The sequence below is a fragment of the Passer domesticus genome, chromosome 2 (genome assembly GCF_036417665.1).
Source record: "Passer domesticus isolate bPasDom1 chromosome 2, bPasDom1.hap1, whole genome shotgun sequence".
Lineage (NCBI taxonomy): Eukaryota > Metazoa > Chordata > Aves > Passeriformes > Passeridae > Passer > Passer domesticus.
Window position 1 is genome coordinate 41,414,938 of NC_087475.1, and position 26,326 is coordinate 41,441,263.

The 26,326-nt window shown below is 39.4% G+C and overlaps 1 long non-coding RNA gene across 1 annotated transcript; it reads right to left on the minus strand.

Annotated features, from left to right (window-relative positions):
* Positions 1-8,336: 8,336 nt before the first annotated feature.
* Positions 8,337-26,084, minus strand: LOC135293825 (uncharacterized). The gene is made up of 3 exons (XR_010355919.1): positions 25,629-26,084; positions 23,572-23,731; positions 8,337-9,907 (listed from the first exon to the last, which is right to left on the minus strand). It is a non-coding gene; the product is annotated as an uncharacterized LOC135293825 (long non-coding RNA).
* Between the last annotated feature and the right edge of the window lie 242 nt (positions 26,085-26,326).

The following is a 26,326-nucleotide window of genomic DNA, read 5'->3' on the forward strand; positions in this document are numbered from 1 at the left end:
TACAGGATGGGAAGAGGATCAGTGAGCACTTCTGACAATTCCCTTGACACCCTGGGGTGTGTGGCATTGTGGCCATAGACTCTGTGTCTCTAAGTGGTATAGCATGCCATTGACCATTTTCCCTTGGCTTATGGGGACTTCATTCTTCTCATCTTCCAGCTCAGAGGGCTGGGGGGTGCCCAGAGGACAACTGGTCTTACTACTAAAGACTGAGGCAAAAAAAGCATTAAGTACCTCAGGCTTTTCCTCATCCTTAGTCACTATGTTTCCCTTCACATCCAATAAAGAATGGAGATTCTCCTTAGCCCTCCTTTTGTTGCTAATGCATTTATAGAAACATTTTCTATTATCTTTTGTGGCAGTAACCAGATTAAGTTCTAGTTGGGCTCTAGGTCTTCTAATTTTCTGCCCTGCATAACCTCATGACCTGACTTAATGAAGTAAGTAATGTAAATTCTGACATGAAAAATGACTGTTGAAAACAAGACGCAGCTAACCCATTTAAATGTTTTAATCCAATAAAATAAAACAAAATAATATAAAGCAGAAATTTCCCAACTGCAATGAAGCAGACTCGCAGCCAGGTGATTTTGAGTGCCCCAGTTCCAATTATCATCTGAATTGAATATTAAAAGTCTACCTGCAATCACAGAGAAAAGGCTTATAGTGACCAGCTAGGAGCTGCAGATGAGACAATCACATTGGGTGATCCTGGCAGAACACGGAACTGGAACTAAGCAACTATTTGAGCAGCACCAGAAGAGTTTTTATTTCCAAATCAATAGAGCAATACAAAGTGAAGCAGCAGATGGGAAAGTGATACATGCTTTCACATCTCCATAATTCACCACTAAAGTACAATTCATATAAATGCTTTCATGTGGATGAATTCAACATTGCACTGTGAAGAAGCAGCACATCTCTGGGTTAACTTATAGAGGATGTGTCAATAAACAGGGAAATCTTGTACTTGATTTCACATCTTGTACAGATGTTACATATGGAATAAAAATCTGATTTGGCAATGTCCTATTTCTAATTGTGATTTGGCTAGTCTGGTCCAAATTTACAGCATGTAGGGTACAAACAGTACCTTAAGTATGTTGAATGTATGCCCTGACACTTAATTGTCCTTCTGTACTTTGTTTTACAAATCTGAAGAGCATTTTATCTTTGGCTCTTCTCTCATATGTTTTGTTGAGTGTCCTTTTTCTTTAACCAACATAATGCAAAGGAACTTAGCAGCGGAAGTTCTCTACTTACCTATGTTATAATCCTGTTCATGCTAAAAATTTTTAAAATAGCCTTATTGAAAAAAACCCAAACCAACAAACAACAAAGAAAAGAAAAGAAAAAAACCCAAACCCCCCAAATAAACAAACAAACAAAAAAATGCAGCTGTGAAATATGTTTCTCCTAGAAGCGTTTTGGAAACATGGTACTTCACCATGGCAAGCTGAGTTGTGGTTATATTATCTTAGATACTATTGTGGCTATATTATCTTAATATAATACAAAATACACAATATAAATTCATTTGACTTAATCTTATTAATAAATTACACATCTTTAAAGGAATGTTTATTTTATAGAGCAACATATCTTAAGGGAGCTAGGTAGGGTTGGAATTATATAAGAATATTACTGTAAGTTCTCATTGGATTTAAAACTGCAGCTAAAATTTAGCTGCAGTTAAAATTTGCAACCACGTGAATTCTAAGTAATAACAAAGGTCATCAGAATTTAGCCCTTCTTATTGTGTTGTTTTACCAACCATTAGAAAATGTCCCATTGTTGTGGCACTTGAGATCTCCGAAAGCAAATTCAACCCACTGGAATTATAATACAAAATAAGAGTGGCACCACAGGAAAAATGAGTTAGGGAAAATGGATACTAAATCACTGCATAATAAAAGAAAGTACTCTGTATGAATTGAGGGGGCTGTTACAGAACTCTTTCTGTTACTGATCTTTCAGTATTTGGGAAACTGAGGATTACATGGAATTACTAACTTGGGGAAAATCAGAGTTTTGGGCTTCATTTTCTCATTGCCGAAACAAATACTGATACTTTTTTACTCCCAAGGAAAACTATCACTGTCTTTTTAAATACTCAATGTCATCTTTTTGCTGCATGATCAATACTTCACAGCACTTTACCTCCTCAAAGTGCAAAGCAAGTGCTATGAATTAAATATAATGTTAGAGTAAAGTTTAGTAGGCTAAGGATTATAGTCATTTAAGACAATGCTATTTAGTTAGAAATTAAAGTGAATCCTCTTGTTTGTGTTATTGATTAGAACTATGTGTATTTTCTTCGAAGGCTTCTAAGCCCACCTACATTGTTCTTGTCTATTTTAATAGGGTCTAATACCAATGCTATACCATTTGACTTCTTCTGTACTCTCCCTGCCTGAACCATCATAGAGTTTGTACTCACTTCCTAGCAATACTGCATTACAAAGACTTGTTCCTTAATAATCTCCACACAAGTTTCTTCTTTGTACTGAATATATATGAAAAGATTGTCTGTCACACCATCCTTTTTCTTCCTTGTCTTTTGATATGGATGCACATGTCTATACTAAAGGATTTTCCTACTTGGTCCCATTGAGCCTGCAATAAATACAGCAAATACTAGTGGTAAATATTACTGGCTTTCTATCTTAGATATAGGTTTCCTGAGATGGTGCCTCGCATGTCAGGAAGAAAAGGCAGCAATGGCACATTTCCCTTGAGGACAAGACATAGAAGCTGTCTGGCTCATGTCCAAACAGCCTTGGCACACACACCACAGGTATATATTCTCGGTGCATCGGGCTGCCTGGGCTCAAGAGAGGTCTAAGCAAAAGGAGGACTTTATTTCTAGGCCTGCAAAGAAGCTAACAAGCAATATACTAAGCCAGAGCCAGAAAGCACAGATACAATGAGGGATTTGAGAAAACATGAATTCTCCAGGGGAAAGATTAATGTGAGTGACCGAGGCTCTGGAAAGAAATCAGTTTTGTCCAGATCTTCATACACGCTGGGCTGTCTTAAGGATAAATACTGGTTTTGTCCCTTTCCTGTATCTGAAGAGGGCCACCCTTGTAGTTAAATGAGACAAAAATGTGTATAGGTTGTTTGCTAAAGAAATAATTTCTAAGCACATTTTACTCAATTTGCTAATGATTTTCATCTTGTTTTCAGAAGGCATTTTTCTCATTCTTACATGATTACCATGACAATGGGAAGTTGACCCAGATGATACAGAACCACCTGATTGCAGTCAAAGGGAGTCAAAAGTATTTACTTTCTGCATCACAAAAAAGGTTATCTTTGTATTTCTTCGGGAATTTCTTGGCCTGCTATATTTTTCATTCCAGCACTCAGGATCAGAATTTTATATCCCTTTTCCCCCATAGCAATCTGAACAAGATCATCAGTGCTATTTCATCTGTGTGTTTAAATCCCCACCTAAAATATTTACTCTAGTAATATTTTAATAATATTGAAAGCAGCATCCATTTAGTTATGTGCTCCTACTCTTGCAGACAGTGCAGAAGACCTTCACACACAGTTTGCAGCTGTGTACTAGCACTGTAATGCTTCCAGAAGATCCTTCAACATTCAGTACATACACACATAGAGAGAGAGTCTGATTCATATTCTTAGTATTTTAGGATGATGTTTTTTTGGACAAATAGAGAAGCAGATATTTACAATCATTTCAGGTTCCCAAAGAGACATGGAAATGAAGCCTGTTGTACAAGTTCCCATTTCTCATCAGATCCAGAAAAAAACCAGCAGAGAAAGGGAGAGATTTGGACACAGCATTTTATTATGTTGGAATTCCTTATGAGAGGAATGGTGATACTACAGTCTTCAAATTGTCTTCTGAAGCACGTGAAATGGCAATGAGCAGTGACTGATATTACACTTGCATTATTTACAACCCTCTAAAAGGCAGATTTAAATTATTCTTTTAGTTACTATGGCAATCTAGGAGACCTTTGCAGCCTCCAGCTTTCTGAGTAAGGAATGAACTGTTGCTTCAAAACACTTTCAATATTCCTACAGAAGATTATTTATGGTGCTTTTTTTTTTTTAATCTTTCCCTTTTATTTTTGTTTGGTTGGTAACACATTAGATTTCTGGCATCTGGAGTGATGACTTCAACATAATAATTCTGCCACCAGACCTGTAGACAACATGGGTTAAAGACTTTTATCTTCCTGTATTAGGATGTAAACCTAGAATTGCCTCATGTCAAATCATAAAAGTACTCCTGATTAATAAAATATGAAGCAAAAATTTGGAGTGTATTCTAGTATGATGTTGCATGGACTTTTTCTCCCCATTTTCCTATTTTTTTAAGTCTTCATTGGAGGATTTGCATGGAAGATAAGATTTAAGTTATTCTTACAGATATACTTCCTATGTTGGAACTTATGAAAAATGTTTACAAATATTAGCCTTGACCTTCACCGGAGAGTAGTAAAAATTGATAAACTGCTTTAAAATATTGCTCTGTTATTCAATTTTCATGCAACCTGTGTGCAAATAAATAATTTATTTGTTTCAAAAAAGGAGCTGTGAAAAGTGGGAGACTGGAAGAACGGTGAGACCTTAACTCAGAGAGAAGGTGCGATGCCGAGTATTTCGGTACTGCAGGTTTGTGTGTGTCCTCACCATTCTGCCCACACCTCAGATGAAAGCATCAGCAGGATAAGAAGACATTTCCTGTCTCTGTGCTCCTCTACCTGCTTACTGTCCAGGTACCCGAGTTCCTTGTTAGGCATGGTGGAAGTGGGTTGGAGTTTTGTGATGCACGCGTCAGTCTTCAGGGAAATCGGGCTGACATCACCTGTATCAGGGAATGGTCATCCCAGTGATAACAGCTTTTAGACATTACTGACTTGGATTTGATTTTAATCACAGATAAAAGGATTAGCTTGAAACTTGTTTTCAAGTTTATTCTTTCTTGTTTCAATGTCAGTGGATATAATTTGCATTCCTTTCATACCAGGCATAATTCTCGTGTTGATTAGAAATTATGGTTTCAATTAAAACATATACTTTTAAACCTTCTGCTGTTGCATTTTCCCCAAGTTTGTAAAGGTAGAGGCTGCTAAGCACTCAAGAAGCTTGAGTAGGTTTTGCATTCAAATCACTTGCTTTGTCCAAACTCCTCTATATACCACTTGGAAAAATTCTCAAAAATATAACATAACTTTCAAGTTTGTGTGAACAATCATGTTGCAGTGGTAGCTACAATTTCGGGACTCCTGATAGCTTGAGTTGCTTTCCTGGAATTTAAATCCATTACTTATTCAGCATCAAAATGTAAGTAAAATTCATATTGATACAACTCATGTTACTTCCCAGAGAAAGGCACTGAAATAAAAATTTGGATTTCTCCACCTCATTATGGCCCATTCTTCAATTTCAAACTGCTCTAACCTGCTCTTTCAAGAGAAAGCATATGGAATGACACCAGATTTTGAGTTGGACATAAATTGTACACATCTTGTTGATGTGAAGGAAATGTTGAACAAGTGAGCAAGTATAATTAGAAAATTAATTAGGCTGTGTCTATGCTGAGATTTTGACTTGAACCCTTAAAGCATTTTTGAATCAAATTCCCTAGTCGGTCACACTTGCTGCACATTGTTGCGTAAAAGGAATGGGGCTTGTATATACAAACTGTATTTCCTTCAGAGGAGCTAAATCTCAAGCCCCACACCAGGTGCTCCCCAAATGTGCTCCATCCCCACGTGGGGGTCCAAACCACAGTGCCCAAACCTAACATCAGACAGTTTCTAACCACGTGTGTGCCAGAGACATTTGGTCCAGAGCAGCCCTTTAGACCTACTCGGAGTGGAAACTTCAGACCAGGTTTATTGAGCATGTAGGAGGCTCAGCACCTAACAGTAGATCCATTGATCTGCCCCTAATGCATCATGGTGCTGGCTGACACGCACATGGTCTCCCTTCTCTCTGCACGTGCAGGCCTGCTGCAGCCAGAGGAGGGGATGTCTCTGCGTGCCTTTGCAGAGAATTGTGCAAGCCGTGTGCTGGGGCTGCTGCTGTGGATGACTGCACCACAGCTATTAAACCTTGCCCTGGGACATGCTGATCATTGCTCTAGCCCTGCTACAGGGCTGCTGTGTGCTCAGCGTGCAGGCCAGCTCATGCCTGCCCACCAAAACCTGCGTGCCCATCCTCAGGGCACTGTTCCACACGTGCTGGATGGGATTCTGCACGGAGCTTCCTTAAGAGCAGGAAGATCACCCAAGGATGCCGCTCCCAGGCTCGGGGCCTGTTCCTTTTCCCCTCGGAGGAATGTTCTAATGATGGCATGTGAAATTATACAACACTATCAGATTTCAGCCAAATCGGACCATAGGTCACGTACAGCACAGAGATGTCTGGAAAACAGATGCTCCTTGTAGCTTTGGTTATCTAAATGTATGTGGTGGATTGCCTTTTTCGTGTTAATGAATAGAAATCATGGGAAGCCTTCACGTAAGGGGTCAAAACAGAGGTCCGAAGATGTTTTGCAAACACACTTAAAAATGCAACAGCTCTGAAACTACAGTGAATACTTGACAAAAAGATTTGTCACTGTCAATATGCATAATGTTCTCCTTATTGTTGTTGATGAGATATTCAGAATAAAATTCTGAGGCTTATTTTTAAGCCTATTTGTGGATTACTTCCAGCAAGTTGGTTTTACAAAACAATCCTAACAAAAAGCACACGGTGTAGCTCTTTATAGCAGTATATTTCCTATTCCTCTTTTTTTATAGCTACTTTATAGTCCGCCCATCTTATCACATAAAAGGAAAAACACTTTCATTACTGAGAACTGACTTTCATATGAAATAGCATAACTCAATACTTTTCTGCTAGGTAGAAAAATTAATCCTCCCTTATTAAAAAGAAAAACTGTTTTCATTTTGCTCTTTTCTCTTTATCAGCCAAAGAAAAGATGAACAGAATTCAAACATATGTTCAGTATTTCAGCTAAAAATCTACAAGTGTATTTGAAAAAAAAAAATCAATCTTCAAACAGGCCAGAAGATAGTTTCTTTCTTGTGGCACAAGTTTGAAGGACACTTGCCAGACACTTGCACACCCACTTCCTCAGCCAAAAAATCTTTTAGTAACTAGAAATTACAGTTCAAGCATACATCTAAGTGCTAAGTACTAATGCCCAACATTAAATGCTCAGCCATCTCTAGAGCCACAATGCAAAAGAGCTTTGCTTTCTCTTTTTCTGTCTTGCAGTTACTTCAGCTCCCTGCCTGCACTCATCTTTTCCTTTCTTATCAGACATAGAGACATTGTAAGACTAATATCTATAACAGCTTGTTCAAAAAATAGCTTTTTTCCTGCAGGGTACAGAGGACTGGATGGCCAAGCAGTAAAATTTGCTACTGTGAGATCTATTCCTACAAACTAAATGAGGGAGAAGGGAAAAAAAATTACTAATCTTCCTAAAAAAGATAAATTCTGAACAAAACCTTGAAATACTTCCTAGCATTTCACAGAGTTCCATTTTCATAAAATTGATCTTACTTCTTACTACTTCAAACTTCAAGAAAATAAAAGGGAAAATATCTTAAGTTAGTAACTCCTGACTTTCCCAGCCCAAGACAAGTCATCTTCAGTGTGCTAGAGATCTTTCTGGTTTTCAAAATGACTTAAATCAGCCAAAATAGTCCCATTGGAGTCAAGAAAAAATTAACACCACCTAGTCCTAATGTGACCTCTGCTGGAGTCCAGTGTGCAGCTCTGCCTGACCATGCTTAAAAGAGAAGGGCTGAAATTCCAGCAGTTGCAAATGATATTCAGATAATCCAAGGAAAGGAGAGCTTGTTTTACAAGAGTAAACTAAAAGGCCTTGGATTGCTTAGTCTAGCAAAAGGGTGAGTGTCGGGGAATGTGATTCATATCATGTGCCTGGACTTGCTCCAAGCTGTGTGGATTCTGAGCAGCAGGCCAGAACACACGTGCTCGTTGGTTAACGGGAAGGCTGAACAGATCAAAGTCATGTTGGAGTCTCTCCAACTGTGGCCTGCTGATGTGCTTGCCTACCTAGCAAAGCTTTTAGTTCCTTAAAACTCATGAAAACTTCACCTTTCAATCCGTTTGACAAATTCAGCTGAACCGGAGCCATTGCTTCAGAAGATACGAGTTTAAAGAGGACTGATACAGACCGACTGACAGGCACAGACAGACTCAATAGTTTCTTAGGAAAGCAGCTACAGACACCTCATTAAAAATGTATAGTGGTAGTAAACATATCTAAAACAAGGAAACAATGGGGAGACAGAGAAGTGAGGGAAAACAAGAGATATTTGCATACACTGAATAAGCCAGGAGAGAAAACAGCTCATTTATGTTGTTGATCAGCAGGAGCAGTGTGTTACCTTTTGAGCTTCTCCATTAAACAAATGTAGACTGCAAGTAGGAACCTCTACATGAAAGATACAATAAGCAGCATACTGCATTATTATTTCAGATTACAGCAATCAGAGTTTAAGGAATTGCATTGCTGAAAAAAAAAATCAGCAGTGTGGTTAGTGAATCTGCAACTCTGCCTACAAAAATAATGCTACATTTTAGCATTTAAACACTTATTTTATGTAGGCTGGTTCACCAAGGTAACTAAAAAGCAAAAGAGATGAGTGTCTCTGAAGACCTCTACCCCTTAACTTCTTAAAAAACTTATTTTGGGAATGGTTATTCAACAGGCATCCAAAATTGAGCTACAAGTCCGTTATCCAAGATACATGAATTGAACATGATACTTACAGTGAAGTATCTTAAGTCCTCTGTTTTTTTTAATCAATACCTTATGAGCTGTAAGAAAGCATTTAGTAAGAAACCATAAAAGTAAGCACCATAAGAAAGCATTTCCTTTCTTTTTACACATGCACTGTGAACAACACAATATCCTGGTCTCCAGCATTGTAAAGTGTAGATCCCTCCCACATACATTCAACATTTTAACATCCCACTGAAACTTTTATATCTTGTTAAGGAGATGACTTGAAAGGCTGAATGATCAAATAGATTTAAATAGCTGCTGTCATTCATGAGTTTACATAAGACAATGTTGAGGTTTTCTGCCTTACATGTAATGTGGGAATTAAACTCTTTTTGCAGTCAGATTTATTTACAGGAAACAAGAAAAAAGTTTAACACTCTGTGGAGTTCCAGACTTGAAGGATCTGTAGACAAGAATTAAAATACATTTGAAATACTGAAACATTATTAAGTTATGCTTATGGATTTTAATCAGCAAGAGACATTGGTGACACTTTCTGTGAGTATCCAACTTTTACTTTGCACCAGGTTTCAACTGCAGTCAGTACAACAGATGCCAGTACAGGAAGATTTTCTCAGGGGCATGAAGGCAATGGGAAATATAAAAGAAGACTTAGTGAGAGGTGGAGGGGGTCCTGTACCACCTGCAAGAGGAGGATTGCCAGGTGGCTTCCACACCATTTCTGTGGAGCATGGCTTCTGAGACATGCACACACAGCAGAGAACTGGGGAATAAAAAGAGTGCAGGGGATCCCAGGTCATGCATGGTCAAGCACAAGGAGGATTGTTTAGTGACATCACTCAGCAGGGTGATGCATGCAGCACTCCAGGTGGCTCAGAGACACCTTCCTCCAAATTGCTGAAGATGGCAGCTTTGCCTTCCCATTGCCAAAGGCAGTGCATGCCAAACAAGCTGAAATCCAGATGCTGGAACTCTCTTGTCTTCTGGATCTCTACCAGTGAACACAAGCATAACAGTGAACATACCATGATCCTCTGAAAAACATGTCCCTGTGAAGAAACCATATGGAGATGCAGAATTGCAGTTTGACAGTTTTTACAAAGGCGGGGACTTCTTTTCAACAAAAGCCTTAAAAAGAAACAAAACAAAACAAAAAAAGTAAAGAAAAAAATTTAAAAATTAAGACCCAACCAGTATATTCTAGGCTGTTTTGCAGTCTAGTTCTCCACGGAAAGCCTGTCTAATCTAGCAATTTCCTCACAGTGACTCCAGGCCAGTAACTGAAAATTATCAGGAAGACCAGCATGCTGCCATAAAGCCCCACTGAACTGGACCACTGCTCAAGATCAGGTCTACCTAGCACCATAATTACAGGAAAGTTTTTTGGGTGAACACAATGTATTTAAAAGAGAATGATCTATTTAGTATTTACAATATTCTAGCACTTATTTGAGACATTAGAGACTGCACGGCTAAGCACAGTCTGGGCAGATGGGCTGAATGATTCAATGTAATGAAATCCTTTCATTTCTAACATCTGTAACAATGTCTCCATTTGGCATTTGTGACAATGATCTTTCCTTGCTGTATTTTGGATTAGTTCTCCAACTGATATCCTTTCCAAGTATTAGCAGACAGAATAATAATAGCTCATCGTTGTAGATGGCAGCAGGCATAAACAGTAGGAGACACTAATTATCACCTTTTTGGTTTGCAGCAGCAGAGACCACCATTAAAAGAAAAAATCCCAAGTAAAGGATAACCCTTCACTATAAAAGCTTCTTTTCCTACCAAAAGGTGACTTAAAAAAAATTAAAAAGTTGAAATTATGCCAAATTTGATTTTTTTTTTAATGCAGTATAGAGGCATTCTGGAAAAATATTTTTTGATCCTCCAATTGGCAGATTACACTTGAAATTATGATTTGTTGTATGTGGAGGACAAAAGGAATGAGGGTCTGAGATATGCCACTAGAAAGCAAGCACAGGAAGAAGGAAGGGACTTAGATGAAGTGTCTGCCTATATGTTGGTAGTGACAAGACCATAGTAAACTAAGACAAAAGGACAGATGTCACAAAACTTAAAATTCTCCTTACGCCTCTGTCAAAACCTAGTTTTTTGATGTAGCCACATTATCTTTTTCTTGGTGTGACAGTAGACTAATATGCACTCATTGTTGCCTCAATTGCAGTTTCTTCTTTTCATTATTACATTAATAAATCTGCATTTTATGCTACAAGTATTTGGGGCATTATTGCAAGGAAGACTTTCAAAAATGTAGCAATTGTAGTATCAAACCAATTCATAGCAAGCAATTGAAGAAGTGTAACATTCATCATAAGCATAAGGCTCTCTATCTGTGTTGTGCCTCCCAACTTTATTACTCTTAGACAATTTTTGTCAGGGTTTTAGAAAAAGTAATAAAAAGATCATGTTAGCCCTGAAGTCCCCCTTAGAAAGATATAGTTTAGGGAATCTTCTCTCAAAAGGAGATGTGATTTAAGGTGAGGCTATAAGAACGTACTAGAAACATTTTTAAATGGTTGGGATATAATTGAACTTAAATAATGTAATGCTGCTTTACTCTGGAGATCTTTAAATGCCAAATCTGCATCTTGAGGTGATCAAGCAATAATTCTGCTTTATCAGTTTCATCTATTTTAGATTTTCTATTTGTAATCCTGAAATTGACCAGAGGTGTTGGATATAAAAGCTGCAGAGCAGCCATTTGGGAAACAGTATGCATTAAAACCAAAATCTTTTATCCCAAAGAAGATTTGACACTGATCCAACTGACCTGTCACAGCATAAACACATTGCTGCTATACCACATCAGCTTCTGCAAAACTGACCTGTGTGATTTATTGGCTTGTGTGTTTGTAATCTCATCCTCCGGGTTTTCAAGGCTAATGATTCTTCATCTGCCTCTTGTTGGAAGTTCCTAATAGCCTTGGCTATGTGTCTGATATTTGATATATACCAAACAAATCCAATTTGATTTTTAATGAAGCACCCCAGCTCTGCTTTTCAACAGTATCTCATACCAAGAAGTAGATGAAAGCTCTTGAAATCTCCCTTCTGATGGGATTCCAGGAAGGAGAATTCTGGGACACAGTGAGGCACAGACACAGCAAAGCCACCTGTGGCAGGTGAGCTGTTCAGCCTGGGTATCCTCACACTGTTTGTTGATTACAGATACTTCTGCATAAAGCTTGTTCTACCACAATTTGCCATTCTGAAGAAGGCTGTACATCACAGATTTCTCGACAGTTTAAGAAAACACTGCCACTGAAAGAAGGGGTCCCCCATCTCCCCCACTCTCGGTGCCTCATTCCCACTGTGAGCAGATTGCTTCCATGGCTCCATGCTTGGTGGGAAGGGACATGGGGACGGGACATGGGGACAGGACATGGGCTCTGGCTCTGTGTCAGCCTTCAGCCAGGCCGTAACCCAGCCTGGCTCATGGCGTAACTGCGCAAACACGCATGGCTCCATAAAGCAGCAAGCGAGCAGCTGGGGACCAATGAAAGCTTATTTGGGCTTAAAGAGTTCCTCAAATTACAGACTTGGCTGTGAGCCACACTCTGTGATGGCTAGGAAGGCTTGTCAAATCCTGAAAAGACCCCCAGGAACATCAGAGGGACTTACCCTAGTGAGGCAAACAAATAACATAATGTCAGATTAAGCTCAATGTCACTGGATAACACATGTGTGAAGGGAAACTTGGAGTTATTTGGAATCCTTATTCAGGAATGACACCTGTTTACTACTAGAGACAGCTCAAGTGAAAGCCTTTCTTCAGTATGCAACTATATTCAGAGTCAAAACTTGCCCTTATATTGCCTGTGCATTGAGAAAAAACACACACAAAAAATTACTATGTACCTATTATATTAAAATAAAACAGGTTGCAACAGTACTTTCACCATCTACCAACAGAATGCAGTACAAAACAGAGGTCGTGGGTATTGAGAGGAAGGCAACAGAACTGATTAGGAGTGGAGAAAACCCATGCATGGGTAGATTGAAATGGTTGGGAGAGTTCATTTCACAAGGCAGACATTTAAAAGAGAACATGATAATAGCAGTTAAAGTAAGGAATGGTACAGGCAAGATAGATAAAAACCTTTGTTGAGACAGATCTGTTCCCTGGCTCAACACAGGACTATGGAGACATTAACTGAAATTGTAAGGTAGCAAATTAAAAGCTGATAAAAACCTAACACCTTTTAGCAAATATGTAATTAGAAGATGTGGTGCTGATGCAGGCTCTGGGGTGACTGAGGTAATTTGAGGTTTCTTACCCTTCAGAGAAAGAATAAGGTACTTAGGGTGCAGCGTAAGGTAAAAACCCACAAAGTTACGCAGTTACTACAGAGCAATGACTGCCACCAGCTGCTGTCAGACAGGAGCTTGCTGTCTGTCCCGACTTGTAACCATCTACCTCTTGTCTACTTGAGGGGCTTGCATTTTGACAGAGAACAAGGCTGGCATCTTCCGAATTCTGTGAGAGATGTCTACTCAAAGTCAAGTACATTCACGTTATGGGATTCAATGCATCCAGGCACGGAATTGTGTAGAAAGGGATTTCCTAAGAGTTGTCTACAAGGGGACTTTTGCTGCCCACAGAGGAGATGCATCATCACAGAATGTGTCTGTTCTGCTTCTGGACAGATAAAGTGTTATGTCTAAAGATCTAGGCCAAGTTAGTGTACCCAGCTCTGGGTATGGAGCTGAAGCGACAGCTCCCATTTTCCCACTGTTGGGCAAGCAGTGAAGATCAATGCATGAAGTCATAAAAAAAAAATCACCTTGGAATAGAAGATCTAAGTCTGTATTGGTCATAATTAAATTTGAAAAATTAGTGCATGAAACACTTTGTGGCATGGAAACACACACACATACACATGCACATTTCAGAACAGACTGCTGACAAATGACATTATCCTGTAGACAAATGACTCTCCACACACAGCAATGCTGGATGCAGCTGCACTTCACCCATGGGTTTGGGATAGAGACCTCACAGACTCATCACACCCTGTGTCCATCCATGAGCTGGGCTTTTCAGATCTCACGGGACACTCCCCTGGGGATGGTCAGTGGGATGGCAGGACAGGGTGGTTGGTACATTGCTTGTCCACCAGTCCTGCCTGTGGCACCCTTCCCCTTTGAGGCAAAGGAAAACAGCAATCTCTACAATTTTAGTCATGAATCTACTACTCTGTTTTGGGGGCTGGAAGTGAGACCCAGAGAAGCAGTAGGAGAAGCAGTAAATCTATATTGGTTTCTCTCACTTTAAAGTTCTGTCTCACCAGCACAGCCCACTTGTTCTCTCAAACCCTTTTCCTCTTTGATGAGCTGGCTCTAACAGGCCAGACATTCTGCTCCCCCTCAGTCCCCTCCACTCATATGTCCTGCAGCCATGGAGGTTACTCTTCCCTCTGCCTCATAAAAAAATGAATGATCACAGAAGTAATTACGTTGAAAAAGGTCTCTGAGACCTCCTCAAGTCCAACCTGTGACTAAAACCACCATGGCACTGAGTGCCATGTCCAGTCTTTCCTTAAATACTTCTGGGGACAGCGACTCTACAACCTCCATAGGCAGCCCATTCCAATGTCTAATCACCCATTCTGTGAAGAAATTCCTCATAATGTCCAACAGGAACCTTGCCTGGCACAGCTTGAGGACATTTCCTCTTGTCCTGTCACTAATTGTCTGGGACAAGAGGCCAACCCCTGCCGGGCTACACCTTCTTTCAGGCAGTAGTAGGGAGCAATACGATCACCCTTGAGCCTCCTCTTCTGCAGACTAAACAACCCCAGCTGCCACAGCCACTTGTCATAAGATTTGTGCAACCTGACTTATGACAGCAGCTCCATTGCTTCATTTTGGAATGACCTGCTGCTGTCTCTCTACACAGCGTAGTCTTTCATACATGGCAATCTCCTCTCTTCTTTAGACAAGTTTTTCATATTAAATAATGTTTGGGGTTTTTTTTTCTGTTACATTTCTCTGATGATTTGGCTTAGGAAGGCATACAGTTTACTCAGTCTAGTTATGGTCAAATTTTTGCCTCCCTGTGATATAATTTTGAATAAATGTTTTCTGACTTTTCCCTTCCATCCTCCATGTGAGAAACAGAACAGCCCTGTAGTAATTTTTATATACATATATATATATTTTTATATATATATATATATAAAAAAATTATATATTATATATATATATATTTTATATATATATGACATGCAAGGTGGACATGTCATATATGGGGCTTCAGTAGGGCGGAAAACACTGGAGGATCTGGACTTAGTTATTAGCACAGCCTCAGCCAGATCATGTTACTTTAATTTGCAGTAGTTTGTCAATGTTCTGTGAGAGCAGAGGACAAGACAATCATCTTTAGCAAAGTCCTTGCAATTTGGTACAGAGCACAGCAACTGTCCAGAGAAGGTTTGGACCTACTTGTTGGAGAGCTCACCAAATAATTTTTTACTATCAGGTAAAAAATTGTATTAAATGAACCAGAAAACAATCTAAATTGATGAGGATCATCAATTTTTCTACGGAGATCTGTGGATCTGTTTGCACAGACCAGGCACCTGCCTGAAAGTCTGCAGATAACTGTGGAAGAGTACATTCTTGGGATTTTATGATGACAAAGCTTTGCCAAGATAGGTACTGATATTGTCATTATAGCATTTGATGAATGGCAAATCCTTCTAAATTATCTTCTCCCCTCAGTGTTGAAACTTAATCTCAGGATGATGTTTTGATAAAACAAGCTTGTGTTCACAGACTAGTAAGGGGAAGAGTTGCACCCAGACTGCCAGTATTTGGTACACAAGTTGATAGAAGAACTGTAGAATTGGCACCCTGAAGTTGTCAGACCTCACACTTGTAAGAGAAGATACAGCTTGCTTGGTACTAATGGTGTCTGTGCCAAGGACTGTTAAAGTGTCTTGAGTTCGTGGAAATGTTGGCAGTAGCACTGAACAGGATCTTTATATTTACAGCAGTACTAAATCCAAATGACCTATTCAGAAATGTAGAGGTCATCACATTCATTTTGTAACAGCTTTTGTTAAGTGATATTAGCTATAAAAAAGCACTGAAAATTGATGTTATTTTAGGCATGTTTCTCTCTGAGGAAAGCTGAAGACCATTTTGGCTCCTAATCTCAATGTATGTCCTGTCATTTTTTTGAAGGAGAGCTACAATAAGCCAGTGAAGTCAAGCAGAAAATACTGGACATAAGTGAGAAAGAAAAAGAAATCCACTATTTCTCCACATGGCTCATAAAGTCAAACTGTTAGGTAGTTGGAAAAAAACAGGCTGTGTGTTTTGCCAGCAGAAGCACAAGGTTCAGGGTTTACCAAGAGAACCAAAGCAGAGACAAACTGCCTAACTTTGCAATGTCAACACAACTTACATTCAATAATTAAGTGTGAGACTGACCTAATGAGACAGGCAATAACCATATTTCAGGTTCAGTGGTTCTCAATAACCGCACTGGAAGAGTACAGCCGAGACTGGAGACAGGAAGGTTATTTTTAGAAGCACTAATACTAGTGCAGTGATTAGAAATAAGATCATTTTCTCAGGTAATAAATGTTTTAACCAAGAAGTGCAATTCCCAATGTTTTGAGTCATGACTGTGTGACAGAAGTCAGGACCAAAATCTTATACAGACACATATCTCTGTTAAGCAAAAAGCAGAGATTAACTTCTTTCCTGATATTTACTATGAGACTGTCATAGTAAACTGTAAGACTGTATTTTCTGCAGTATAATTAAGACCCCCTCTATCTGCTCCTTTGGACAGGGAAAAAAGAAAAAAAAGAGAAAGAGGTTTTGGTCTCACTGAAAACTTTGTAAAAAAAGCCAGTAGTATGATCAATACTTTTGATGAGACATTAAAAATGTCTAGATATATCTATATCCTTGGTTTATTGAACTTAAGATGAGGTTCAAATTAATCCACTGGAGTTTTGTGAACTGCTGTTTATATGCATTCATCAGTAGAAACATTTATGGCAACTAGAACAGCTAAAAATTGAGTATTACAATGGCAATACATGTAAGAAATAAATTTTGTTGACCCCAATGGATGTAAAATATCTCTGGGTTTTTACTAGTGCACAGTGGGATACAAAAAAGCATGGTATGCTAAACTGTTCTGTGATCAATAAAACTGTTTGAAAACACGAGACTGGATAAATAAAACTGTCCCTATAATTAATGTCTTCTCTTCTCCCAGAGTATTGCACTGCTCTTCTCTACCTCTGAACTTCCGTGCTCCCACTGCACCACTGTGGCCATCTCACATTTTTATCATCTGCTATTTTGTTCTGCCTTCTCCCTTGTCGTTGTTTTGTAGTGTGTCAGGGATACAGGAGGAGGGAGATAGTGCTGTGGTTTTATCAAATGGCTACAACTGGGGGTAAAAACACAAACCCACTAACCAAAACAAACATCTCAGCTCTTATCGGTGACCCATTGTGAGAGCAATAGAGAGGAAGGAGATCTTGAGCTATTAACAATGTGGTAATTCTGTGCATCTACTCGTTCCAGCTGTGCAGCTCATCAAGATCCAAAGCACTTTTGATACAAAATAGTAAGTCTGACAAGAACTCATACTCAGCAAAATGACATTTGCCAACCAAAATATTCACATATCTTTCCTTCCCTCTTGCTGTTCTTCTGACACTCCTTTGCCAGTTGTGTTTTCTCACCTGTGGGCGAGTGAGTGGGTTCATGAGTGTGCCACTTGGCACCACTCCTGATAGCAATACCCTTTCGTGACATTTTACTTTCGGACTTTTGAACAACAGAATCCATTGAAAACTCGCAGATTACCAGAGCACTGTCATCTTCAAAACAGCTGATTTTCTGTGCCCATTTAACCATGTGAAATGGCCATAATTTAACAGAGATCATGGGTACTCATGGATGGAATAGCCCTGCTTGGCAGTAATCTCAACACTCCTGCTAAACTTTACTGCATATAAATTACCCTAATTCTCAGTACCAGTTGTGCTGTGATACTGATTTTCATTGTTTTGACCTCTTTTGGAGCAATGATAGCTGATGACTGGTTATAGCATGCAGTAGCCTTGCAGAAAGGAATTTGTGGAGGGAAATCCTCAAATGTCCTTACAAATAAAGTTTGTTTTGATTTTATGTTCCCAAGAAAATCAGGTTTATTTTCAGCCCCTTCCACTCAGAGATTATGCCTCTCTCCAGAAGGGAAAGACTGGCTGCTCCCTGGGGCTGGCACGGTGGGGGAGAGATGGCTCCCTGAGCTGGGTGGGTGGCAGGGCAGGGCCTTGTGAGCCAGGGCTGTCCCACAACCCCAGCCAGGAGCAGGGCAGCCAGGGACGCCAGGACCAGCCCCTGAGCATCAGGCACCTTCCTGGGGTTGGGTTGAAGATGAGACAGGACTTCAGCCCTGGCTTGGTGTTCACCATGCAGCATCTGGCGGGGTAGCAATGTTAGCAGCAGGATATTGAACCAAAGCTAAAGTACAGCAGCACCAGGCCTTCCAAACCTCACAACTGTGAATTCTTATGATTTCAGAAACATCCTGTAATGAATACATTTAACTCCATTCAATGCAATTCCTTTGAAAACTGTCTTACAGTATCTAAATGAGTGATCCTGCATAGGACACAAAAGTGTTTACTAACCTCTGAACCAAAAGCCAGTAAAGAGCTGCAAGTACAGTTAATTTGCTACTGAAAGTAGTTATCAATTGCTAGGAGGAGGTCTTCAAGAGTTAAAGAGATATATTTAAAGGAGTTTAAACAGATTCATGATTGCTGGGACTGTTCTGGAAGTCCTGGACATGGCAAAAACTAACATGTTGCCTACTTAGTTTTACTGAGTGAAAGACACCTGAGGTCAGTTCCTTTTCTATGCATTCATTTTTATAATTATGGTGTCACAGAAAGAGATTTTGTGGGCAGTGGAGGTGGAGAGAGATGTTATTTTGAAAAAAAAATTGTATCTGGCCAACTGGGAGCAAGGGTAGGGCAACAGGGAAGCTTCTGTCAGAGAGATTTCCAACAGAACTCAGTGAATGGATGACAAAAAAATGTAACTGTACAAGACAGAAAAATGATAGTATTGTACACTAGACAATACTATAGTATATTATGTAGTTCCTTTGGCCAATGGAATGAAAAAAAAGCAAATAAAAACTTTGGGTTTTTCTTCTGAGGCTCTGTGTTGCTGAGCACAAATGGTGATTCACTTTTCCTACAGGAGCAGCAGTCAGTGGTGATGTACGTAATTGTGCGTACAGTGTACTCAAGTGCATAAACAATCCCCGTCTCCTCTCCACAGGCACGTTCTCTCCACGTTTTTCTATTCTTCTGAGCGTACAGCGTGGCAGTTGTTGCACAAGTTCTAAAGAGAAAAAGATTTGAAGTAAACCATGCCAGACCAGATATTGATTTGCTTCAGTGTGGAGCAAAAATATGTTTCTTCATCACTTACTATAGGGAAGGGGTGAAGGAATCCTCATTCTCCCCTCTGTTTGAAGATGCACTTTGGTTTGCTGAAAGAGAGCAGAAGTTTCTCCTAGATCTCCTGCAAATTATTGAGCTCAACACCTAAGTAATTTCCTCCATGTACCAAACTCAAAGCAGTTTAGTGTCCGCTTGAAGGCATCTAAATGAAGCACCTCCACTGAAAGCTTAGCTCCCCATGGTCCCCGTAGGGAAAGTGGAGGGAGACAGCCCTCTAGAGGTGTCTGTTTTGCCCTATTAAGATATGAATTCCTTTCTGGAAATACCATTATGGAAAACAGTAACAATCAGCATTGCCATTAAAGTATTTCAGTAAAGTAGCTAAAATGAGATGGCATGAATTTTCCCAAAGAGAAAATCCCTTCCTGAGATTTCTGTTATCCAAGACTTTGAACTATTGTTGTCAGATGTCTTCAGTCACTGCTCAGGATCCTTTTAGAACTTAGTGCAGGTGGAGGATGTACACACACCTTCCCTAACACCCCATTCTTACCTGCACCTCAAGGACTCCTGAAGTGAGCACAATGCAGAAGCTTTCATGCCCAGGTCAGGGTGATGTGTGAACAAAGCAACCAAGGCTCTTTGCAAGGTTTTCCAGGGCAAGGGGAGGGGAACAGTGATATTAAAAGGTATATTGTTCTGGAATGCTTTTGTGTATTCCATACTCTCTGTGAGCAGATGCTCAAAGGCTCCCAGTTGATGCTGAAGTACCTGAACTTCTACCAAAACTTAACTTAGAGTTAGAAGCTTGGTTATCTCTGTACATCATGGCCTAATGACACTATGTTCAGGGACATGAAAAGCTTATTATCTATTTATGAAAGGCCATGGTTACAGGCTTGTAAATAATGCAGATAAATTTTATTTAATAACAACAATAAATTTTAGTTCTGCATCCTGTATTAACAGTAAGTGGCTGATGTTTAGTATTGCTGGTGCAATACAGAGCAAAATAGATCCTAAAAGGCCAAGTTAATTTGAGGTTCATCTTGTCCTAAGGGAGTTGTAAAAGATGGCAATACTGTGTCTTAGAACTGCAGAGAGACTGAAAAAGAAGAGAAATAATGCTGCTTGTAAATCATACCTCAAAACTGTGTAAGTTTTCCCCTTCTGTGTCAACGTGACTTGAAAGCACAAATAATTTTTACTGAGAGTTAGGCTGCATGGTGCATATGGCATCCTGAAAAATATAACCTGTATTCTTAAACCTTTGATAAAGTAATAAAAGCCCTGAAGAATCATATGAGCACAAAAAATTGCCACAGAGTTGCTTGGTCTGGGAAGGAAAGCGTGATTTGGGGTATTGCCATGGCCTGACTGTACAGGAGTGCTCGCTTCAGTGCCGAGTACTGCAGAGGAGCTGCTCTGATGCAGCTCTGAGCCAAGTTCATGGAAAACATTCCACTGTCGTCAGTGAAAACTGGACTCAGGTCTTGATTTTGTGATAAAAGGATGGTCTTTCTCACCCACAGTAAAAAGGCAGGCTGAGTTTTTCCCTTTTGTGGTTTTTCACTTTGGAGATGCCCTTGCAAGCTTTTATCTATTCTAGGAGTCCCATGAGACAAGAACATTCATGCTGATTTCATGGAATGGACTGAGAAGTTTCAAGTGAGCTTCTGAGAAGCACTTTATGCCTCTGGCTAAAATCTGAAGTACAAATCTACAAGAGAATAGGGAATTAGGCTAAGAAAACCACACAAAACAGAAAAGAAAACAAAAGAATTATACAAGAGATGAAAACATGGCAACAGAAACAAAAACACGTTTACCTCTGAAGTCATAAGCTATTACATTTATTCTCTGTAGAGGGAAGAAAAAATTAAAATTCTACTTAGGTAAATACAATGGAAAGGCATGGAAGTAAGGGATTGAAAACAGATACTGATGGATCTAAATATTCACTTTTCAAGGCAGGGATTAGAAAGTTCATCCTGTAATGCCCTCAGAAAACTTCTTACCTAAAGTCACCATCATTTTAAAAGGAACCTCATTACATGTTTGTTCCTTGAGGAAAAAAATGTAGAAAAAGTTTAAACAAAACTAGAAAAAAGAGCAAAGGATAGACCCTGATTTTTATCTAACCACTCTTTTCTGAAGATCTCTGTCAACCAACACCTGAGCATTCATGCATGGCAGCCAGACCTTCAAAATACCCATAGAAGATGCTAGAGTTTCTCTTATTTACTCTTAGAGGACACTATTATTTCTTATCACAAATTGTTTCAGACTGGAATTTAGCCTCTTCCACATGAGTTCTTTTTTTCACTTTCCACTGTGGACTATATTAGTATCTGGAGAGTGCACTGGAAGGAAAAGTGGTAGGATAAAAATTAATGGTGTTTATTTTTCTTTGATTAGATCAAACAGCAAACAGTGTGAATTTGGGTAGACGAAGGACCTGTTGTTCCATTTTTGGGTGAGATTAACTGCTACATAACATAAAAGCTTGCACAGTGGTCTAGAAAACTGCTATCAGACTAAAAAGATAATAAAATGTTTTGGACAGAAATACAAACAATGGTGAATAATGAATATCTAGCCATCTATAATTATGACAAAGGTTTTTCTTTGAGGCTATGTGTTAGAATTACATGCACATACACATGCTCAAAATACTGCAGTACTCAGCATGATTTATGTACTTGATAAAATGTCTCATAGTAGCCCAAAAATAGAATTGCACCAGGTGCACAACAAACAGACATGCTACTTTTAAAAAACTCAAGTAAGCCAACTGGAGTGGGAGCCAATGAGAGCAGATGATCAACATATTTATTTTGAAAGCAGCCAGAATGCCTCAACCTTCCTCAGTCACAACTATCTGAACTAAGTCATGGCAGTCCCAGATTCAGCTAATCCCTGTTATGACTCTGTTATCAGGTGAGAGTAAGAGTAATTCTTTTACTCCGGCCAGCTTTCTCATTTCTCATTACTCTTACGATTGTTTACTTTTACTGCCCATGGTCAGATAAACATGAGGCTTCTTGAAGTCATGATCTAAGTTCATATAATTCAATGTCCAAATAAAAACACAGAGAAGTAAACAAATACAGCCCCAATAGCCCAAGCTCCACAAATACAGGGAAATAGGCCAGTGACACAAAGAAGTGAGTTCATACAAAGTCCAGGGTAAGGGGACATAATTGCTCTGGTAGGGCTGAAAGAAAGGAATTACACCTCCTGCTAATGCAGAACTGTCTTTGAATGAGGTAGACTCTACTGTGAATTAAAACTGGACATTCTTTCTCACTAACTTTTCCTAAGCAAGGGAAAATATCTTTGAATACTTGTATTAAAATTTTAGATTTTATTTTAAATGTTTGAGATGTAGAAAGATAGAGTAATTTTAACTTATCAGTGAGATATTAATATTTTTTAAAATAAATAATCTGGGTAGTAAAATTAAAAAAAAAAACAAAACAAAACAAAACCAAAAAACGAGAATTATAGAATCCTAGAATCATAGAATGGTTTGAGTTGGAAGGGGCCTTAAAGACCATGTATTCCAACCCGCCTGCCAAAGGCAGGCCACCCTTCATCAGACCAGACTACTCAGAGCACCATCCAGCCTGGCCTTGAACACTGCCAAGGATGGGGAGTCCACAACCTCTCTGGGCAACCTGTTCCAGTTGGGAACAGTTTATATAAGGGCCTCACTGCCCTTATATAAAGAATTTCTCCCTAACAGCTAATCTAAACCTACCCTCCTTCATTGTAATGTCATCATCCATATGATATCTAAGTATGGGCAATGGTAGAAAGGAGGGGAACAGAATAAGCACAGATTTGGTGATAAACAGCAGTTTTCCAGAATGTAATTCTAGTATCAGACTAAATAAGAGTCAACCAAGTAGAAATTCTGCTGTTGTAAAGTTATCATTACTAAAAGTTTGAAGGGAGAAAGTAAATGTCCTGTCTTATAGCTGTAAGGACAATGTACTATTTGGTCAAATTGATAACTTGACTTTCCAAATTTATGGATGGTGAAAGCAATTGTTGAAAAATTAAATGTGTGGAGGTATTTTGTAGTGAAGACGAATTAGCACAGGATCAGAGAGAAGAGTTAGATAGGAAGAGAAAATACCAGAACAAGAAAAACAAATCTGGACTTGACAGAGAAAAAGCAGAAATCAAAAGGTTTATGTGAGCAGAGAAAAAAGCTGGGGGAGTGTGACAGGGAGGTGAAGTACAGGAGTCAGACAGCAGAGGAGGCAGCTTCATGGAAACACCTTAACCATGACACAGTGATTTTACCTTGAGAATAGGTTGGTGGGTGTAGGGAGAGAAGGTTAGGAAACCAGAAAGAAATCAGAAGTGCAAAGCAGGTACAAGGAGACTGGCAGTGCAGAATGTGAACACTGTAGACTTCAAAAGGAATCTGTTGATGTGGATTTCAGTGGATGTCTTGTGTTTTCTATGAGAAAGGTATCAAAATGGAGACTCATTTAACAATGTAGATCTCTCCTGGAACTGTGGTAGTGTACTTTTGTTGATTAGCATTTTAATGACTCATAATAAAATATAATATGCGGATGTAATCTGTGCACAAATGCTTGAGGAAATGAAAGACTGACTAACAACCACTGCATAATTTCAACATGGAGAAGTTATTGCCCAATTCAGATGTCAAAACTATGCAAATAGAAATGCCTTGGTCCTACTAGGTTAATGTTCAATTTGTTTTATTACCATTTCAAACATAAAGTAACACAGGCAATAATATTTCTGATTTGGATATTTAACCTTTATTCCAGTAATTTCTATTCTGGATGAAATGAAGCCTAGAGCTAAAGCAATCTAATTGAGAACAAGGTTTGTCACCTAAGTTCCGTGATTATGCAAGCATCTTCACATAATAAATCTGGCAATACTTTCCCTTAAATCAATATTTCCAGGACAAAAAGGTCTGTGGTAGACCTTCAATTCCTAATTTATTGAACATAGCAATTCTCAAGTCCTGAGCTCCCTTAGAACAATGGATAAAAAGCTGAGAACCACTATTACTTCAGTAAAAACCAGTGAATTTGTTCCAACCTAAGCTATATCTAACCACAGCCACAGGGCCCCCAGCTGAAAGGTATGTAATGTATACTCCTAAGAAGAACAAAAACATCTTTATTTTTTTAAAAAAATAACTTTAAAAATTAATCATTTTCCTGCCCCTCAAAATATTTGATTTGCATGCTTCATCAGAGTAGAAATGGATTTTGAAATCAGTTTTCCATATAGTTGGCAAAGGTTGTGTCTTAAATGACTTTCCTTGCAGAATGGTATTTAATGTTCCCATGAATAGCATGAAGAGAAGGGAATACAAAATACCGAATCAGGGAGGAGATAGTTAAGTAAATAGGGAATTTAAGACAAGGAACCATTAAGCACACTCCTATTAGTTCAGGAGTGAGTCCTTTTCAAGGACAAGGGAAAAACAAAATGTACAATGCAGCTCCATGGCAGTAGGTTTAACATTTTAATAGCTGGCACGCTGCCTGTATCTGATGCACTTGTTCAAATAGGCAGATGCTGGATTGGATAAATGGAAGGGCATGTAAGGACAGGGAGTCTAGCTCCTTGCTGCATTTATTATCACAATAACTCACCGACTACAGAATGTGGGAAGAAAGTTCCCTGGATGTTAAGAGAGGCTTTACACTGACAACCTGAGGTGGAGGCTGGTGCTGTGATTAATGGACACTAGAGTCACAGAGCAACTGAAATTATTCCAAGTCCAACTCAACCACTGCTTGCAACACTTACTGGTAGAAAAGACACTTTCCCCCTGCTATCAATTCAAATGTAACTCATGTAATTTATGTCTTCGCACAGGTAATTCTATACCACCAAATTCCTTATTAACAGGTATTTTTATTCTGCACACTTTTGTTGTTATACAAAAGCCAAATACCTTTTTTTTTTTTTTTTTTTGACTGGTTGTGATGGATGGCATGGCTCACTAGAGACACCAGATCACCATATTGCCCTATAGCATCCAGCTGGTAAAGTCTGATAATCAGTAAACTGATGACAAGACAGCTCACGATTTTAGAGCAGAGAGATGTCAGGTTTTTCACCTTTTTTATTATGTTTTAGCGCCGACATTAAATTTTCTCTTACCCAAGCCACTAGGGATATGATTTTACTTTAAAAAATGGAAGACTATTTCTTTGGATACGATCCCTCACGCAATTTTGAGCGGATTTGAAAAGCTAATTTTTAACCAGTGTGCATTCTTCTAGTCCTTGATGGTATCCCCCACACTTCATGTACCTAAGATGTTCTTGTTACTAAAAACTGCCAGGAGATAAAAGCGTCACCTGGTTGCTAAGGCACGGCGCTGCGATCCGCAGAGCACCTGGAGTCGCAGTCGCGGGTGGGGGCGGCTCCAGCCGCACAGGTACGCCAAAAAGCTTCCCGGGAGCCACATCCCCCGCCATCTGCCGCTGCCACGGCCAGCGTCACAGGTGTCCGTGAGTCAGCACTGCAGTCCGTCCTGCTCAGCGCAGGGAGAGGCTGAGCCGAAAACTCCCGCAAGGAAACAGCGCAGCGGCCGGCCGGGCTGGGATGCGCGCAGGGATGCTCCCGCAGGCTGGCTGCGTGAATTAAAAAGGGAAGAAAATGTTGATTGGCTCGTGCAGCCCTGGATTTTGGTGGGGTTGGGGTTTGTTTTTCTTTTTTTTTTTTTTTTTTTTTTTTATTTCTTTCCGTTGAGTAATGACTGCTCTCTGCTACTTGATAGCCAAGGCTGGCAGCGCTATGGCAACCGGGCTGCGGGAAGGGCGGAGGGGAAAAGTCGCTTAGCAACTGGAAGCTTTAGGCAGGCGAGGCTGGTTTAAAGCACAGCAGTTAAAAAAAAAAAAAAAGCCACAAAAAATCCTCTCCTCAAAACAAACCCGCAGTTGCTACTAGAGATGACTAAAATACAGATCTGGCGAGTTCAGAATTTAGAAGAAAATAAAAGAAAAAAGTGCATGACAAAGCCAACAAAAAAGGAGATAACAGCTTGGAGGGTGGT